The sequence below is a fragment of the Prosopis cineraria genome, unplaced genomic scaffold (genome assembly GCF_029017545.1).
Source record: "Prosopis cineraria cultivar Desert tree isolate PC_DT_omini unplaced genomic scaffold, ASM2901754v1 PC5, whole genome shotgun sequence".
Taxonomy (NCBI): Eukaryota; Viridiplantae; Streptophyta; class Magnoliopsida; order Fabales; family Fabaceae; genus Prosopis; species Prosopis cineraria.
The window spans coordinates 23,625,939-23,640,329 of record NW_026555336.1 but is presented as its reverse complement, the minus strand read 5'-3'; positions in this window follow the sequence as shown (position 1 = coordinate 23,640,329).

Sequence of the window (14,391 nt, the reverse complement as noted above, 5' to 3'; positions counted from 1 at the left end):
ATAGTTCACTTTGATCCTTACTTGCACGATATGTTTAGTGAACTATCAATGTATATTGGGCCCTAGGGAGTGAGAGTTGATTATATGTTTTATATGTGGTAGAGCCAAAATACTAATGTAAGTTAAGAATTGGGCATATTATGTATTGATTATGGATTATTTAATGAAAATGTGCTTAAAACTCCCCCTTGTATGCTTTTGAGATTAAGGGGTTGAGTAGTGAAAATATGATTTATAAGTGTTTCATGTGATATAGTGCATTTCATGAGTTATTTTTTATGTTTCGCATGTGTTCAAATTGATGTCCATAGCTATTGGCTTTTTGTAAATGAATTGGACACTAAATTTTGCAAAAATTGTTAAAATAGTGCAAGTTTTGAAAAGAGTATCCAAATTTTGATTGAATAATAATTTGATCATGAAATGAAAGCCATTAGCTAGAGCTCAAAAAGAGTTTTTCGTAGATACCTAGTTTGTGTCAATCGGGCGTCGGATAGAAAATTGGGATGCGTCAGAAGTTATCCCAAAATCTGTCAAATTGATAGCAGAATTTACTATCAAAAATCATGCAATTGCATCGTGGTACAGGGTGCCACGAGCCATGGCACATAGCATATAGGCAAACACACCATGGCACATGTTCAATGAGCTGTGGCGCACAACCTAATTTTTTTTTTTTTGCATAATTAGTTTGATTTAAATCCTTTATCAATTTTACTCATGTTTGAAATGATCCCATGCTTCTGCATATTTATGAACTCTGATTTATCTCTTTAGAGGACTTTAAAAATGGTTTTAGTTTGTAAACTTGGGATCCTAACTTTTCTAACCATTTGAAACTTGGTATTATGTTAACTACCTTGATCCTATTACCTTATTACTTGAGAATTGGAGTTAATTATGGATTAGAAGGAGGAGGATATTACAAAAGTGATTCCAAAGCTAATGGCATTTAGCAGTGTGTTTTGGACATCTTGGAATGCATTTTGAGGTGAAAATGAACCATTTTAGATTTGGGTATCTATCTTTTTAATGGATGATTATCTGAGTATGAGACCAATGCCATTAACTAGAGGGCTCAAAGAGCTTTGAGTAGACATTTAAATTGTCCAAATCGAATGTCAGATGGCAAAACAACGCACTCTAAAGTTTGGAGTACTGTCATGATAGCAATCTGCTGTCATGACAATAGGTGTGCACTATAGTGCAAATGCTTACTGAGGGACTTATCCCTCTATGCCATCCCCTGTGGCGGTTGTGGGTTGTGCAATGGCAGACGGGCCAAATTCTAAAAAATTTTCAAATTGTATCAGCTTGTTTTTAAGTGTTGTTTGAATTTCATACTTCTACTATCATATTTGATTGATTTTAAACTTTAGTTTGAGCTCAAACAACTTTTTTAAAAAGGATTTTCTTAGGATCCCCTTATTTTAAACTAATTACCTTTTTAAACCTATAGATTGTGATAACTTTTACTTGGAATTTTATTTAATCCTTGTTATCACAATGGCATGTAAGTATGTTGTCTTGATAATGTCAAAGTGGACATTACACCTCTCACGATTTGCTTTGCACTCGCAGCTACTGTCTTGCCATGGATGGTAGCCAATACTTTAATATTTGATTATCTTATATGGGTGCTCTGATTCCCATCAAGTTTAACCAAAGTAATTATTTTTTTGGCCAACCAGAGTAATTAACTTGATTTGTTTTGTGTTTAATTTTAAAATATTCTAATTAAATTAAAATATTAATTTTTTATTTTTTGCAATCAAGCTTATGGGTTCAGCCCTAAGCCCTATATATAAAGGCTAGGATTCCAGATTTAAAGGAATTTTGAAAAACTAGGCTTTAGGACTTGAGCCCTTGAAGGTCGGGCCCACCTGTTTCCTAACTCTATATACAAACAAATCCATATCACCAATGTAATTTCTTCTCTGAAATGGGATAATGTGATAGTGAAAACAACATTTCTAACTCTTTAACACCAATCTAAAGCAACAAGAGTCAGGCACGAGGAGAGAAAAGGCTATATGATCTCTTGTTCATTGAAAAAGTAGTAATGTATCCATTTAAAAAGTTCCTTCTTCATACGCAATAACATGAAAAAGTGAAAAACAAAATTTAGTTGCTTTTCTTGTTTTCAATTTCAATCCAAGCAAGCTAATTAGGGTGTGTGGAAAGAAAGGATTATTTGACTTTTACATCCATGAAGTCTATTCACAAAAAGCTAATTCTGTTCCCATTCATTGCTTGTGTTTCACTAAAGCAAATCTTCCTCTTTCATCATTACAAAAAAATTTATATCAGTGAAGGATAAATTCACATTAAATGACACAATCCATCACTAATTTTTAATTAATTAATTTATTGATTCTATTATTGAAAAAACTTATTATATTTTCCCATCCACATATGCTCCTACTACCCTCCATTCTCTCCCAACCCCTTCCACTTGGGAGTTAGGATTCAATTTTGAACAAATGCATCCCTCCATGCTCAAACTAGTGACCTTGCATTTGCTATGCCCATAACTTCCTTATTTTCCCAATTAAGCTAGAAACACATTACACTGATAATCATCAAAATTATATACACACACACCCACACACACACACATCTACAAACTTTATATATTAATGTTTTAAGAAGTTATACTCGTTTTGGTAAAAAATATAAGTTTCCAACAATAATTTGCATATATCAATAAACTTCTTATTCTCATGAAATATATATTATTTTTCTTTTTTATCCTTAATCTCAATTACCAATAATGAGAGAGATGAATGTTATAAAATCACACAAGAATCCAGGTTAATAAATATAATAGGTAAAATAGAGAAAAAAATTTCTACATGTACTAAGTTATTTATATTTTGAACAAAAATTCACTTCCGTCATTATTCTATCACTAATTATTATATTCAATGACAGATTGTTAGTGTATTACTATGTATTCATTAATTCCAATTTCTTTTAGTAGTGTATCCATGAAGTCTATTCATAAAAAAAACTAATTCCATTCCCCTTCATTGCTTGTGTTTCACTCATAGACCAATCTTCCTCTTCTAAAGTGAGGTCTTGTAAATGATGTTTAACATTTTTCCCTGCCATGTGGACCAATCGTATCCATTTATTGCAGTACACCAAGGGACACATAAGAAAGTGATAAGTTGCACTTGCAGTGACCTCTATGCTCTCTCACCCATATGCCCTCCATATGTTTTGTTTATGCAACAGATAAAGGAACGCAAGAGCAGGACAAGTAGAAATTTTTATCAAGGAGGGCTAATATGACAAAATATATATATACAATAATTAAAAAATTTAAATATATATATGTCACCAACATAATATAAATATTTCAACGTATATATTTATATTCAATTTCACACATATATAACAATATATATATATATTAACCTTTGCTCATCGATTTTTCATAGTATAAAAATCATTAATCATTATGCCTACAATAAATGTTTTAGCAATTTTTTTAATATAAATTATCATTAAATTGGTGAAAATTCTATCATCCCTATGTGCATTAAATTATTTAAATGTATTATTGAAATGTAAAGCTCTATTCAATATAATAAGCTCTATTACTTGCTTATTGAATTTACTATTTAACATGTTCAATTGATAATCATAGTAAATAAATATATCAACATAGTAATAATGCTTAATTGTCCTAAAATCTTTATGTCGATGAGATTGAATTATATTAGAATAAAAACCATTCATATTATAAATTTCAATAGCTTGATTATTAAAAAAAAGTAATTTTTTAGAAGAATATATTCACCGATGCTCTTAACTTTTGGATAAGTGATCTTATTACATATCAAGAACATAACATTCACTATAGCTTGGAATTTTTCTTGCAATGCTTAATAAAGTTTGTTAATAATTCTCATAATTTCTTTCATTAAATATAAAATAAAAGCAAAATAAAATGACATCAATGCTTTAAGTGTATGTATAACATTATCTTAGTGAAAAAAATATATCCTATAACAACTATATCTTTAAGTTATTGAAATAGTTGCTCTATACATACGTAAAAGACTAAAAATAGAATTGAAATGAGAACTCCATCTAGTATTTCATAACTTCTATAGTGTGTAAACTTAGGGGAGCCAAAAATATATAACCCCTATATTTTACTAAAAAAATTAAAAAGTTAGGGGGTTGTTATAACATCCTAAATTTCAATCAAGGAAACTAGTTGTTAATTAAGGGTAAAATAATAATCAGTAGATTGATTATGGTTTTGGATGATAGATTGATTTTTTTTTGTTTAGTTGGTATTTAATAGGGTTGAATGGTAGAACTACAAGTCAGAACATAATACGCAAGCACTAGTGAGATTTGTCTCATTGTGCCATACATCGCAGCATGTGTTGCATGTGCCACGGTGCATGGCACAAATTTTGCTTAAAATTGACATGCTTAGCTCGTGAAAATAGAAGAAAAGGGAAGGAAAATCATGTATGAGAGGGAGAGAAGAGCTTGTCTTTATTAGGGCATCAATTATCTAGGTTTTGGAAGTTTGCTTTGGCCAGTGACTTATCGGATAAGTTTTATACTATCCTATACAATGTTTCTACCTTAATTTCTCTAAGGTTGGTCAGTGGAAAAATTGAATTAGGAAGTTTAAAGGGGTTAAAATCTAAGAAAAAAGGTTCAAAAAAGGGTCTTGGGTGCGAATACGACTGGTTTAAAATTTAATGGTTGAACTTTAAGGATATAGGCTCAAATTAACCTAAGTTATTAGGTTGAAAATGGTAAAGTTGATAAACAATGAGAAAAAGGAATGTCTTGAGTCAATTGAGTAACCTAAAGGGAAAAGGACTATAGAGAATGGGCTAATTGAACTAATTCATATGTTGAGGGATTTGGTTTAGTCAAATTAATGCCCTGTATAAATGTTGTAAATTGACTGAGGAATGTTCATTGTATAGATTAACCATCCGAGGATTTCTCTTGGAAGCTAAATTGATTTGAGAAGTTCAACGACAATGGTAACCCTTAGTAATAAAGGTAGGAAGGCAAGTAGAGTAACCATTTTATCTATTGATTTGTGAAATTATTTGCAAGTACTTTATCTAATTGTATGCATTGTGTAACATCCTGAATTTCTTAATCCTAAATTTAGAGGTTAATCGAGGGTGAAGTGAAAATTACCATGGGATTAGAGATTCAAATGATTAATTGGTATTTTGACTTGTTTGTGTGTTGTATGAACATATATGGGTGATAAGAATGTGTTTCTGGTGAGAATAAATCTCACTGTGCCACACGCCACGGCTTATGATATATGCGCTGCGGCGTATGAACTAAAAAATCACTTCTTAAGTCATGAAATGAGGTGATTTTCATAAGTAAAATTTTAGAAACACATGAGATAGAGAGAGAAAAAGGGCTGAGGAGCTAGGTTAAGTCATTTTGGAGCAGTGAAAGGTGATTCAGATAGGTAACTTATTAGGTAAGCTACGTATAGCTCTTACCTTCCACTCTACACAAATTTCTCTGAAAATGAGTTCTAGAAAAATTGAATCAATGGAATTTGAGGAGTTTGATTCTTGCCTAATAGTAACAAAAAGATTCTCAAAAGTTAAATTAGAGCTTTGCGACTGGTTTAAAACTGAACGGTAGAGCTTTAAACTCGTAAACACAATTTTAGCCTTTAGAGAGAGAAAGTTAAGGCAAAATTCTATTTTAAGTGAAATAAGACCAGTTGAGGTGATGTAAAATAGTAATTGGATAGTCATGGACTTAGAATGGATAAATGAAAAAGGATTTATGGATGAATATAGCTCTAAGTGGTAAAAATGGGTTTTTGGTCAAAATAGAGCAAATGACTAAAATATGCCAAATGTGTTCAGATTAGCATATTAGGCACGTGAGTAGAGGAACCAAGCTTGAGATAAGCTTGTGTGATAGTTGAAATTCATGGGTAACCTTTCTAGTGATAGAAGGGTTAAGGTAACCGAATAACTTTCTTTGTTTGACTGTTTATTGTAACTGTATGTTAATATGCTATGTAGTGCATGAAATGGTTTCGAATTAAGCATGTTTTATAGCATTGAGTGATTATTGTGTGTGAAATAACTTTTAGTTGAAATGAATATTGAAATGTGTGTTTTGTAATGAAAAATATTATTTGTACATATAATGTGAAAGAAAGTGTGATATGGTAAATGGAAACCTTAAATGGTTCAGGAAAAGCATAATCATAGGGGTGAGAGTTCACCCAAGTGTAAGAGATGATAAAGACCATATGGCAAGGTTTCCTTGGTACCCTTTTTAGGTGTGGTGTTGGAAACAATTCTCCTTAGTGCCTTGAAAGGTGTGGTGTTGGAGAAGATCTCCTTAGTGCCTATTGAGGTATGGTGTTGGAGATGAGAGACTCCTTAGTATCTTTGTGATACAGTGTTGGAGTTAATGATGCCCCATTATGTGTATTGGGAGAAAACCATAGGCTGTATTGTGTATTAGAACATCTTTAGCCAGGTGATTCTACCACTATAGGTGAGTTCAAGACTAATGAGAGTGTACATTAGTCTAAGATGAGCTTATGGTTTCGTGTCAGGGTGATTTAGAGGTTCGGTTGGTATAAATTATGCTAGTATATTATGTGATATGATGAAATATCTTGAGATAACATGGAATCCTGAGTGATTGATGAAAAGTTGAAAATGAAATGAGATAGGTGATGTAAAGACTATTTTATAAGGTTTTAATGATATATTATGCTTACTTTCAGTTTGTTTCATGTTATAGTCAATAGGAATGAGTTATTCTATTACTGAGATTTTTATCTCACCCCCATGGTTACATGTTTACAGGACTGGGATGTGATTAGGGCAAGGGAAGAGAATCTGGACTGACTTAACTGTGAAGCCGTATATTGAGGTTGTGTAATGAACTAAATTGAGGCTGTATATATATATATATATAAGTGTATAAGAGTTGTCATATGGTTGCATGCATGAATTGAATTGAGATTTTGTGAAATTAAGCCCGATTATGTGTATATGTATTGTTTGAGATGAAAAGGCTATGATTTGAGTACGTTTGCATTGAAATGGTTGTTTGTGTTGGTGAATTTTAAGCCAAAGGATAAATTATGATGAAATGAGTAATTTGGGGGCTAAGATTGTATTATGAATATGATTGTATTTGTATGAATTGAGAAATAACCAAGTGGGCTAAGTTTTGCCAAGAAATAATAAAGTATGTGAAGTATGTGAATTGTGAAAATTGACTGTAGAAGGGTCAAATTTTGATATATGAATGTGGTTGTGATTAACTATGGTCAATTAGGTGTATTAGACCCTTTTGGATTTGGTTCAAGGCCTAGTATGATCTAATAAGAGAAAGGGATTGATTTGAGCGCTTGGATGAGCTAAATTTTTTAAAAAAGTAACTTTTTTCACCCGGATGTCTAAATTTTAATCAGACTATTAGATCGTGTCCAAACCTGTCTCATTAGCTAGTATATGAGCTAAGCTTTATGTGGGCACTTAAATCATTTCGATTAAATGTCGTATGTGAACATGGTGTATGCTAAAAGTTCATCATTTTTGCTATCAAAATGATAGCAGAAAGTCGGACAAGTGCACCACGGTGCATGGTGACACATGCAACGGCACACGACACAGATAGGGCGAGCAAGTGGCTTTGTGGCACATGCGACGGTGCACGAACTACATGTCGTGGCGCACGTACCATTTTTTTAGTTTAATTTTTGTGTTAAAATGCATGCAATTGGAATAGGAATGATGGTGGGTTATGTCCCCTATATAATTGAGGTGTGTATGATTTACTTCCACTTTGTTTTTCTCTAATTGTGCTGTGAACTAATTGATTTTATAAAATAAGTCTTCGGCCGAAGCTTTTGAAATGTAATTAGATTATTGTAATTGATGAGAGGTAGTAGTAACACTGTAATCTTCTTTTATATTGAGTGAATATAAGAAGAGGTTATACATTGTATTTTATGAATGGATAGAGTAGCAACATTACAAAAGGAATATGCATGCAGGTATGTGAGTGATGTTTGAAATGTATGTGAAGAGGCATGTACATTTGTATCCACAAGTATACCCTACTCTATGTAAGGCTAGTAAGTCCTAAATATCTTGAGCATAGAGCTTACTTTGCCAAGAAGGACCTAAGAGAATTATCTAAGAGTGTACCATAAAATAGGGTAGGTGGTCGTGGCCCTATTCTGTGTAAGGCTAGGAAGTCCTAACAATCCAAGCATTGAGTATGCTCCGTTAGTAGGGATTTAAGAGACTACCCATGTTTATGATACCTGAACTGAGACAAAGGTTTAATGGGCCCTATTTCATGTAAGGGTAGAAGTCTTAGTTTGAGCATTGAGCTTGCTCTATTGGTAGGAACTAGGAGTGCATGAACAAGTATGATTTCATGTATATGTTATCTATACTGTTTTATTGAAAAAAAATTCTACTTTATCTCTTACTTATGACTTTACTTACTAATCGATATGTAGGGTTTATTCAAGTTACTGGAACAAATGTCTCACTTCATTACCTTTTTATATAGGTGAAGAGAGTGTGAGAAGGCCAAAAAAGGAAGCGAGGAAGGATTAGCTTCTTTCTAGTAGTAGTATGACTACCCTTATTGTAATGAATGTATGATAGTGATGTCAAATGTTGAGTTGTCAACTAGGATGCATATGTGTATATATATGTGTATATGAGGTGATGTTTAAAAGCTCGCTTATATATCTTGTATTGCATCTCATTGAGTGTATCGCAGTGATGAATATGTGGGTAGGCCTAGATGCTATTCAAATAAGTTTATATTATGTTTTACAACTTGTTCCACTAAAATGTATGTGAAATTGTTGTGTGGAAATGTGTAATTTTCGGAGACTTGACTAGATGGCAAGGCTTGGCCCTATTTGTATGAGTCAAATGAGTTGTGATTTCTAGCCATATGGTGAGGCTTAGCCCTATATGTGAAAGTCAGATAGATAAAAGTAAACCAATCATGTTATTGTTTGGATGATTTTGTATTGTACCTCATATAAGACCACAAGTAAATAATGTGGCATCAAAATGTCAAAATGTGTATTTATTGTGTTATATAAGATATGATGTGTCAATTAGTTGGTATTGGTCCTTTTAGACTTGGGTCAAGGCCTAAAGTGGTATAATGGGGTAAGAAATGAGAATTGAACACTTAGGGTGTTAGTTTTTGACAGAAAAAGCAGATTTTTACACCCAAGTGTCCAATTTAAGATTGAATTGTTGGATTGTGTCTAAGCGTATCTCATTAGATATATTATATTATAAGTTTTGTGCAAGCACTTGAATCACTCCAATCAGATATAAGATGTGAAAATGGCTTGTAATGAAAGTTCATATCAAAAAGCTGCCATGACGACAGAATTTGATACATATGCCGTGGCAAATGGTATTCAAGCCATAGCACATGACACAAAACCAGGGCACACTATTGTGTACCACATGCTGCGGTGTATGGCCTATTTTTTAGAAGAATTGTTTGTTTGTTTTTATTGAAAATGAATTGAGTCTACACTTCCATTATCTCTTTTTATTAAACATATTTTCTATGAAGTCGAGATTCCACATTTTCAAAACTGATTAAGGGCTGTATCTCTAATATTATCTCTAATATTGTATCATAATGTGTGTGTATGGACTAGTAAAGTGTGGATAAAATGTGAGACTTTATAGTCGAAGCCCTCATTGGTCCTCCCTATCTTCACCCCCTGCACACAAGCATGCTCGAAGTTTTGACAGGATCTTTCCCTTATTTGGCTCCTTTTCAAACTATAGTTTGGCTTATGGCATTTTCTTTCTTTTGAAAAAACAAGTTGGTAACATGTATGCTTAGGCCAAGAAGTACCGATATGTTTATCAAATACCATAGAGCATGATATAGGTATGAGAATATAAATAATAAATGTTTTAATATTTTATGATATAGATATCTTGATTTTTAAATAAATATTTTTAAAATAATATAAGGATATTTTTAACAATAAATTAAAATATTAAGTTTTTTTCAAGTTTTTAACTAATAAAAAAATTTATTTTAAAAATATAATATATTTATTAGAATTTATGATATGCATAAGGAATATAGAGTAGAGTTGGAAATTCAATGTCATCCAGCCTTTAGCTTGTGTGTGTGTAGGTACACTTGGGTGTATGCACATGTGTGGGTATAAATTTTTTAAATAAAAGCGCAAATTACTCCTTAAACTCTAAATTCAATAGCATCATAAACTCTAAACTCAATTATTATATAAATTATTCCCTCAAGTTTTGAAAATAGTACAATTCAGCTTTTGTCATTAATAAAAATTAGCTTTGACCTTTAGTTAATAAAAAATGATGATAGAAAAAACTTCAAAAATTATAAAAAGTAACCCAAAAAGATGAAAATTGAGGGGTAGAACTAGCCAAAATGAATCTCATATGCATGACAAATAGAATCTAACATCTTTCATTTCTTTGTATTTTCTTTCATATATTATTCAATTCCTTCAATGTTGATGTGTGTAGTACATAGTTCATGATGCAGAACCTTTTTAGTTCATCCTATTGGCTTGCCTCATCCGAAATAAGTATATTAACAACTTTAAAATCTTGATGAAGCCATACTCAAATTTTTTTTATCCCTACATTTTGTATTCAAGCAATCCGTAATAATATGAATAAGACCTCAATTATTTTGTATAATGTAACTTCAATTACTTTGTCTGATTTAAATTTTTAAAATTTTTTTTGTATAATTTGTTATGTTATTTTCTGTTATTTTTTCGTTAGCTAATGATCAAAATTAACTTTTATTAATGATAAAGGCTGGATTACACCGTTTTCAAAAATATAAGGAATAATTTATATAATAAACAAATTTAGAATCTATAATATTATTAAACTTAAAATTTAAGAAATAATTTACTGATTTATCTATTTGTTATGTTATTTTCTGTTTTTTTTTCGTTAGCTAATGATGAAAATTAACTTTTATTAATGATAAAGGCCGGATTGTACCGTTTTCAAAAATATAAAGAATAATTTATATAATAAATAAATTCAGAATCTATAATATTGTTAAACTTAAAATTTAAGAAATAATTTACTAATTTACCTATTTTTCTATTGCTATATGAGAATTCAAAATAATTACAAATTTTGAAATGTGTGCACGAGGGGTGGGGGAGACAATTTTGTACTGATGTCTAAGAAATCAAATTAAGTAAAATAATAATCAACATAGAAAGTCCAATACCATTAAAACTTATTTATAAATTAAAAATGATACAGCTTATCAAGAAAAAAAAATTAAAAATGATACAATGCACATTTTTTACTATAGGTGAAAATAGGTTAGACTAAGTTGGGGTTTGACAAGATAAGCTTGAGCTTATCCAATAAGTTAAAAATCTAAGTCTAACCTAAAGTTTATATAAGTTTTTTTTTAAGATATAAGTTTCAAACTTGAGCTTACTAAAAACCTGACTTATGTAAAAACCTAATTAAAAATAGACTTTTTAAATAGGCTCATATAATAAGTTTTAAATATCTTGTATAAGTTTTAGGATTATTATTATTAATATAAACTATATTTAAATAAAACCTATATATGTGCAACCTAATTTGCCAACAAAAATAAATATTATATGTAAGAAGACTTATCAAATATAATAAAGTGATAACATTAAAATCAATATATGCACAAGTTCAAAACATGCATAAGTCCACAATATTGAAAACATAACGAAGAAATTAGAAATGAAAAAAATGATTAAAAATTAAATGATGAAACCAAGTATATCATGAATATATCATACAATGAAAGATAATAAAAAAAGAATATAGACAAGGAAGAACTATTTAGTGGCTTTTGATTTTTGATCTAGAACAAGAATGAGAAGGGGTTAGAAAAAGGGAGTTGAGTTTATTATATTCAAATTTTTAAATTAATATATTACATATTATATATACCTAATATATTAAAATATGTATGTACATACCTACGTATATATGTACGTACGTATGTATGTAAATAAATAGACTGGCATATAATGTTTGTATACGCTTTGTAAAATTAGGCTTGGCCTATTTATCTAAATAAATCTAATTAAAGGCCTAACCTGAATCTAATCTATTTAGTAAATAGGTTTGGCCTAACTTATATTTAATAGAGGCTTAACTTATTTTAACCCATGCTTTTTCCATCAATTTTTTTTAATTGGTCTAAAAATAGGTAAAAAAAAACATTTTATGTACAGTGTGTTGATTAATAAGAGTCAAGCCTTTGTAGTTAATAAGATTCTAGTGCTGTTTGGTTTGTGTGGATATTTTAATCAGCGGATATATCATTAAATGTAATGTAATCAAGAAAATTAAAATCTAATTAAGAAAATAAGAAGATCTATATCCTATACCATTGATGTATATATAGTTGCAAACCAAACTATGCATCGATTTTTATGTATATTCTCCCATGACATGAGCCACCCTAAAGAAAATTGCTTGGAAGATCTACCCGTTTTTTTTTTTTTTGGGAAAAAATTGCCATAGCCATATATTTTAAAAAATATAATTAAAGCTAAGAATTTCAAGGACTTGTTTGATTTTGTTATCTTTTTCTTTATTTATAATTTGTTTTTGTAAATTAATTTTTAAAAACTGTTTTTCAAAAAATTACTATCCTTTTGATTATATTAATAAGAAAATAATTTGAGTTAAAAATAAATCAATAATAGTTGTTAGCAATGGTTAATGATGATGGTAGTTGGTCAACTCTAAAGATAATTTACAATGGTCAGATATAATCTACTTTAAAATTAAAAAAATGAGAGTGGTTTTAAAAATAATAAAATCCAAAAAAATAGATTAGATTAATTTTTATTTTTTCACAAATATAAAATATTTTTTTAAGAAGAGAATAAACAGGCCCTAAATCTACTAGAACAAAATAAACATGTTAAAATATTGCAAAATTTGAAATTTATATTTTTCTTTAGGGAAACGTATCATGTCCCAGAATTAAGTGTATTCTAAAATAATAATAAAAAAACGTAGTAAAAAATTTCCCCTTTCAATTTCCCGAAGTCCAATGGGATGGAAATTTCTTTCTTTCTTTCTTTCTTTCTTTTTTTTTTTTTTTAAATACGGTAGTCGCATCCAAGGCAAGCCAAAAGCTTGATGTCCAGGATCATAATCGCCGGCCATGACAGCAAGCAGCTCATCAGGAGCTTGCAGCATAAAACAGACACCTGGCATCATACTAAGACCTAGTTTCGCTGGAAAGTTAGCGCTAGCATTGAGGCATCGACGAACATGAGAAATGCGGACCACCCAAGTCCCAACCCTACTGAAGTAATGATTTGATCATCATAATTACTGCATCATCTTCATGCTCGGTGAATGAATTCTATTTTTTTTATATATTTTTATCCTCTCCGCTTGATCTTTTTATTGATGAATTGCGATTAATTAAGATTAATTAGAATATATTTTTTATTGGATACTTGATATTTTCTGAGAATTAATGTATTAAATCTTAAAAATTATAATTAAATTCTTCATTTAACATTTTTCACACCTTTTTTTTTTTGACAAATTTTCATACATGTTACTATTGAATATTATTTTATGTTGTGCATATTTTTTTTTATCTAAATTGAAGATCATCAATGGACATTTATTGGGCTGGAAGTGTACTCAATTTTATCATCTTAAATTGTACTATGTTTTAGGTAAAATCATGTAAATTGCAATTAGGGTTATTAAGGATAGTTTTATCTTAAAAACATCAGATTTTTGGCACGTGGATGCACATGATCAAATGCACGAATCATTTTTTGAAAAGAAGAAAAAGGAAAGTCAAATGAAAAAGGGGACAGCAACACTCTAAATTGAAAAAGGCGAAAGTGTTCGGGAAAGCAGAGGCCGAACGTGAGCAGCTCATGCTGCTTCTTCGTTTTCTTCTCTTCACTTTCGACAGCTTCTTCTACCTTCATGGTCACCAGGTTCTGTTCAATTTTTAGAGCCATGGGGTTCTAGTTTATTTGTATATTAGCTACAATATTTTAACCATGGGTTTGTAATGGGAGTCTCGTAGTTATAATGGAGACTTTGGATTGAAATTCTTGTCTTATTTCCCTCTCTTTTGGTGCTCTTTTGTTATAATTTTTCTGTGCTTCATGTATGTTCAGATTTGAACATAATATATTATGTTGTTCGAGGAATTGTGCTGTTCAAATTTGAAGTATCACTGCTGTAAGACGGATTTTTAAGGTTATTTTAAACTTTTACCATCGGGTTAAAGGAAAGTGAAAAATTGAAAAATGAAAAGTAAATATTAAAA